Source organism: Nannobrachium achirus, assembly GCF_963921795.1.
Source record: "Nannobrachium achirus genome assembly, chromosome: 24".
NCBI lineage: Eukaryota > Metazoa > Chordata > Actinopteri > Myctophiformes > Myctophidae > Nannobrachium > Nannobrachium achirus.
The window spans coordinates 41,227,526-41,233,530 of record NC_137831.1 but is presented as its reverse complement, the minus strand read 5'-3'; positions in this window follow the sequence as shown (position 1 = coordinate 41,233,530).

Genomic DNA, 6,005 nt, shown 5'->3' with positions numbered 1-6,005 from the left:
AGTAAAAAAATAAAAAAAAAATAAAAAGCATAAAAAGCACCAAAAGTAAAAGTTCTCATTATGTAGGTTGTCCCATTTCAGGTTTTTCAAATGTAGGCCTACATTTGAAAAACTTTTGAAAATAGCTGCTCTACAAGCTGGCCGAAGTGGTAAATGTATGTTTTGTAATAATAATCAGAATAGTAGTATTACACTAAAGTTTTCAAATGAATATGTATGTACAATGTTTGGATCTGAGAAGTTGCCTAGTGGAGAAAAAGTAAAAGTATTGGAAATTTCAAATACTCAAGTAAAGTAGACCTACATATACCTCAAAATTGTACAGTACTTAAGTAAATGTACTTAGTTACTTTACACCACTGGGGAGGAGGGAGGAGGCCCCTGGCTGAAACCCGAGATCCACATGTTAGACTACTGTTTTGTTGTCCCCTTGTAAGTCAATTAACAAGGCCCTCTATAATGTGACCTGAATGTGACACAGGCTTTGCAAGAAGTAAACTCACATTTATTTGTTTATTTTTACTTAGGTAAAACTAGTACCACAATGTAGAAATTCTCGGTTACAAGTCCTGTATTCAAGATTGAACTCCTGTATTCAAGATTGAAGTTTTTTTAATGTGTCAAAATCTTTTCAAAACAAGCTCACAATGCATCATGATGCAGCAACCAGCAACTGAGATCTGAGTGGGCTTAATGCATCTGAAAAGTTAATAATAAAGTAGACTCGAAAGTTAAGTAAAACATTTGCCTCTTAGTTGTACAAGTAGTCTTTTCAGACTGGTTGAATCATAGACGCTTGCAGCCTACTGTACAGTGCTACGGTGGTTTCAATAAAAAAATATGTTGTGCAGGATATAATAGGCCAGTAATTCCCAACGTTAATTTATTTCAAGGAATGTAAATTTGAAGTGCATTAGAGTTAGACCATAGACCCCCATTACCTATTTATGTATGTATTAACTATAGGCTAACTCACTCTGGGGCCCCAACAGTTTTTACACAAGCTTTACACAAAACAGATTAAGCATAAGTAGTAAATAATTGTTCTTGTTTTAACAAAGTTTCACTTATGAGCCATTACGTCACGGATAAATGAAATAGCTTTCACTTGTGATCATATCGCTTTCGCTCCAACCTCCTCGGGAGGAGGAGGAAGCGTCATCAACACACCCACTCATTGTAAATGACCCAGATTAACATTTCAATTTCAATTCAATTAGCACTACCACCTCGTCCATTGATTCACACATTGAGACATTTGGGTTGAATCGGACATTACACTTGCATGTCCTACTGGGTCTGACATTTGCGTTCACACCTACACCCCCCCACAGTTAATTTACCCATAGCTTAACTGTGTATAGGCCTATATCAGCGCTATTCAGCCTGCGGCCCTTGGGCTGCATTTGCCCCCTGCGGCATGTCTATGTGGCCCATCATGGTCATACCAATAAAAATATATGTTGTCTACTTTTTGATGTCATTTTTCAGTTTCCCTCCAAAACCACTAGGAAACTATTTTTGTCTTGTTTTATAGGCTACAATACTAGTTTGCTGTTTTGTTTGTTCCAAAAGAAGAAACTTCATCATTTCATGACAATCTTTTGAACAATGAAGTTTGGCCGTATAGATGTAAATGTGGCTGTTTTATGCGTGTTTACTACATTTTTAGACTTCTCATCTAGTGTGTTACAAAATCATTGTTTAAATGTCAAAAATAGGGACTCATTTTTAGCTTGTGGCCCTTGGACTTTTGGTATTTTGCTGAGTGGCCCCTGAGCCATCTTAAGTTGAGTAGCCCTGGCCTATATATTAAAAAAATATATAAAATCCAAGGAAGCCCTGGGACACAACATGCAAATGAAAAAAAAACAGTGTTGTAGTGGTAGTAGTAGTGGCTCAGACCTTGCGTGGTGACCAAAAGCCTATAATTCCCCTTTAATCCAGTGGTTAACATGTTGGCTTTTCGAATCCCGGGTGTTGCACAAGCAACACAGCAGAACTATGAAAACAACAGAATTAAAACATAAGACAGAAATACAACTTTATTTCAGCAACTAAAAACATTGACAAGATCCAATTGTATTTAGGCCCAAAACAACATTCAATGCTTTATGGCAGTTTAGGCATTTAGCACTCAGGACACATTTTGTCCAGTGCGATTTACAAGTGTGAGACCGGAGAGTACACAGGGTAAACATGAACCCTAGTGGTCAACAAACTACAGGGTATAGTCACAAAAGTAGAGTCCGAGAACAAGTGCCTCAAAGAAACTAGGATACCAGGTAAACATCAAACCTACATCTGTCCAAATAACATCTAAATAACATTCTTAACATTTGTCGTCAAGAAAAAACAAGTAACCAACATAGTATATATGCATGGTAAACTAGCATAAATACCAGTCCAGTAAGACTCCCTAATCGGGAAATAAGCGACCGTCACGTCGCATACACAAACTTTAGAAGGCAGTCGTAGTCAATCAGGAGGGAATATGGGAAATGGGACAGATCCATGTTGATGACATGACTTTAGAGATACTGTATACCGCTTAGCATGATTTTAGGCCAAAATCTGTAGGAGCAGTGGAGCAGTGTCCAAAACCCTGGGTTTCCGAGGCTACCATAAAATAAACTAAAAAAGGTGATGTGATTTGGTTCAATGTGGTCTGTCATTTAGTCCAGAATTCCTTTACTCTCTAACCTAGTCTCAATGTACAATAGGTATAGAGATAATAACAATGAGACTATGATTTATGACTATGTATTTACTTTAACGATCAATAGCTGGGCATTCCAGGACCACATGTTGAGAACCACTGATGCGTTACTTAAAGAGGTGGTGCCATGGTTTTGTGCTTTTTTTCTGTTTTGTATGTGTCAATGGAGTTTACTATGGCCATTACTCTAATAGACCACCAGTGGTTATAATATGCAAACGAGTACTTTTGGTTTCTTCCTGAAAGATGAAAGCTTCTGAGACAAAAGGCCCAATTGAAATACACAGCTTAAAAGGACAACTCTGCCCTAAATAACATTTAGGCTCATTGTCCTACTTATATCCCAAATGACTGTCTATGGGGTCTATTAGGAAGAAATGCCCCTGTTGTCCACTTTCCCCAGCAGATCCCACATCAGCCCACCAGTAAGACTCCCTAAATTGTGAAATAAGCGACCGTCAAGTCGCATACACAAACTTTAGAAGGCAATGAAAGCCAATCAGGAGGGAATATGGGAAATGGGACAGATCCATGTTGATGACATGACTTTAGAGATACTGTGTACCGCTTTGCGTGATTTTAGAGCAAAATCTGTAGGAGCAGTGTCCAAGAATGTGTTTTGCAAAAATCATTTTGCTAAATTTGTTACGGTCAAAAGTGTTTTTTTTGCCCATTCATGAATGTGTTATAGTTGTCATTACAAACACATCCATTCCTTGGTTGTCCCACACAAGCTGCTACAGTCTCATAAAACATGTTTTGGGGTGAGCATTGCACAACTGATCAAAGTGATGCATGTGAAGGACAACTAATAACAGAAAATAAAAGAATGAACACACTTTTGACCACAACAAATAGCGCAAAAGCGATAGGCTTATGGGCTCCACTATGCCATATGAAAGCTGCTGGGTTCTGCTGGGGAAACAGGACAACAGGGGCATTTCTGCCTAATAGACCCTATAGAGTATAGACCCTAATTTGGGATCAATAGAAGTAGGAAAAGGAGCCTTGATGTTATTTAGGGCGGAGTGGTCCTTTAATGACATCATAAAATCATTCCCTCGAGGAGATTAGCAACCCTGTAGGTGTGGCTAACCTCAGCTGGGTCTCCACTCAACTGAAAACCAGATATACTCAGGTGGGTGTGGCAACATAAAAAGGTAACTTTCTGTACACCTTTTTGAAAATAATCCTTCCTCCAAGTATAATCATAATACCAGATGATTATGTTTTAAGGGGGAGAAAATCACGGCACCCCTTCTTTCTTTTTCTTTTTTTACTTTGTTTATTTGATTTTCAAATGAAGCATTAAGGCAATGAAGTGGTACAATAATAGGAGTAGCAGCTTCTTTTGTACAAACATCAAATATAAAACAGTGATATAAGGATTACAATTTTACGGCACCCCTTCTTTAAAGGAAAAAAAAAGAATCGTCGAATTTCAAAACCGTTATTTTATAAAGGGCTAAAATTCAGATTCAATAATACTGTAAGTTAGCAAACATACATAGACGCGAATCCCGCCCCAGAGAAAAATAAGAAACCTGCTTCTGTAATATAGGGAGAAAATACTGAGGCACTCGGCCTTCAGGTACAGACTGTACCTGAAGGCCTCAGTATTTTCTCCCTATATTCTGCATCACCACAAGCAGAATTGTTTCGCTTCTATGTACCTGTTTCACTGAAGAGCACTTGAGAAAGCCACTGTGACGGACTGAACACAGGCAGCGCTTCCTCCTTCTGTTTTAAACTTAGTAAACATACGATTTAACTTCTGTGTAAAGAAATACCAATAGGCTATATATTGGATGACCTAAGAGAGGATGTACAGTAGGCTATATCTGCAAAGCGAATCCCCTAAGACAGGGGTCTTCAACGTTTTCAGGCCAAGGACCCCTTAGTTGAGAGAGGGATGAGACCCCCACAACATGTTCATAGATTCCATATACAGTAGTTTCATTGTTTGACAGCACAATCATCAGTGTATTTTGGATTCATGTCAATTTGTGTTTTCAGATATTTAACCACTTGAACCGTCAATACATAATAAACTTGACCTTTCACTCTGTACTAGTCTGCTCTTTTTTCCCCTCTACACCAAAGCTCTTTGCCGAAAATAGCCGAGCTGCGAGGCGTTGTGAGCTTTGTAGATCTGCTATTTTTGGCTGAAGTTCTCAGAATATGGACGTTAGGGTTCAAGTGGTTAATATGAAAAAGGAGAGAAAAAGTTTCTATCACACAAATATTTGGAGGACCCCCTGTAGTAACTTTGAGAACCCCCTGTTGAAGACCCATGCTCTGAGATAACACTGTAAAGGGGCAACATTACTGCAGCTCAAAGCCATTCAGTGCGTCGATATCATTCGAATGATGTGGCTTTTAGATGAAGTGACGTCTATTCCAGGAATTCAGACAGCAGATGTCTTGCTATCGCTCAAGGTACAGCTGTAGTCATGTAAACCCTGACACCTTATCAGCATAATCCAAAAACAATGTCGATGGGGAAGTGTGGGAAACTCACACCGGTCCAGATGTCTCCAAGCCAGCACCCAGGGCATGGTCCCAGGCAGCAGTCACTTCCTTGCCCCATGCTTACTGATTTTCAACCCTGCATAATATATATATAATATATCTTCGTTGTCGGGTGGAAACCTTGTATGTCCAATACTGTTCGTTTTGTATTTATCATTTTAAAAATGAACAAAAGTAGTGAAAACAGCCGATCTACAAGCACACAACGCCTCGCACCGCGAGGCGCTGTGTGCTTGTAGATCGGCTGTTTTCACTACTTTTGTGCAACAGCCTTGTATGATGAAGCAGGGCTTTGCTTGGTGAAAAAACGTACAAACTTGAAACTTGGAGATACAAGGTTTCTCCGTTTCTGCCGACAGTGACGATATAATATACTGTACGTATTATATATTTAGTTTTAGTCAGTCTATTGAATAACATTTCATTTAGTTTTAGTAACATTAAGTAAAATCATCTGAAAAGTTTTAGTCGACTAAATATAAATTTTGTAGACAAAACATTATTTTGGCGGGCCTTGATGGCGTCGTGATGGCTGATTTTACACTTGGTTGCATGCTGAAAATAGCCAATCTACAAGCTCACAATGTGACACGTTGTGAGCTTGTAGATCATGCAGCTATTCAGAGTGCAACAGCCAAGTGCAACCAGACATAAAATGGCTTTTAGTTCTACTGGATCTCTTCTCCACTAGTAACATTTTAGTCTAGTTTTTATTTGTTGACGAAATTGTCAATAAAATCTTAGTCTTAGTTTT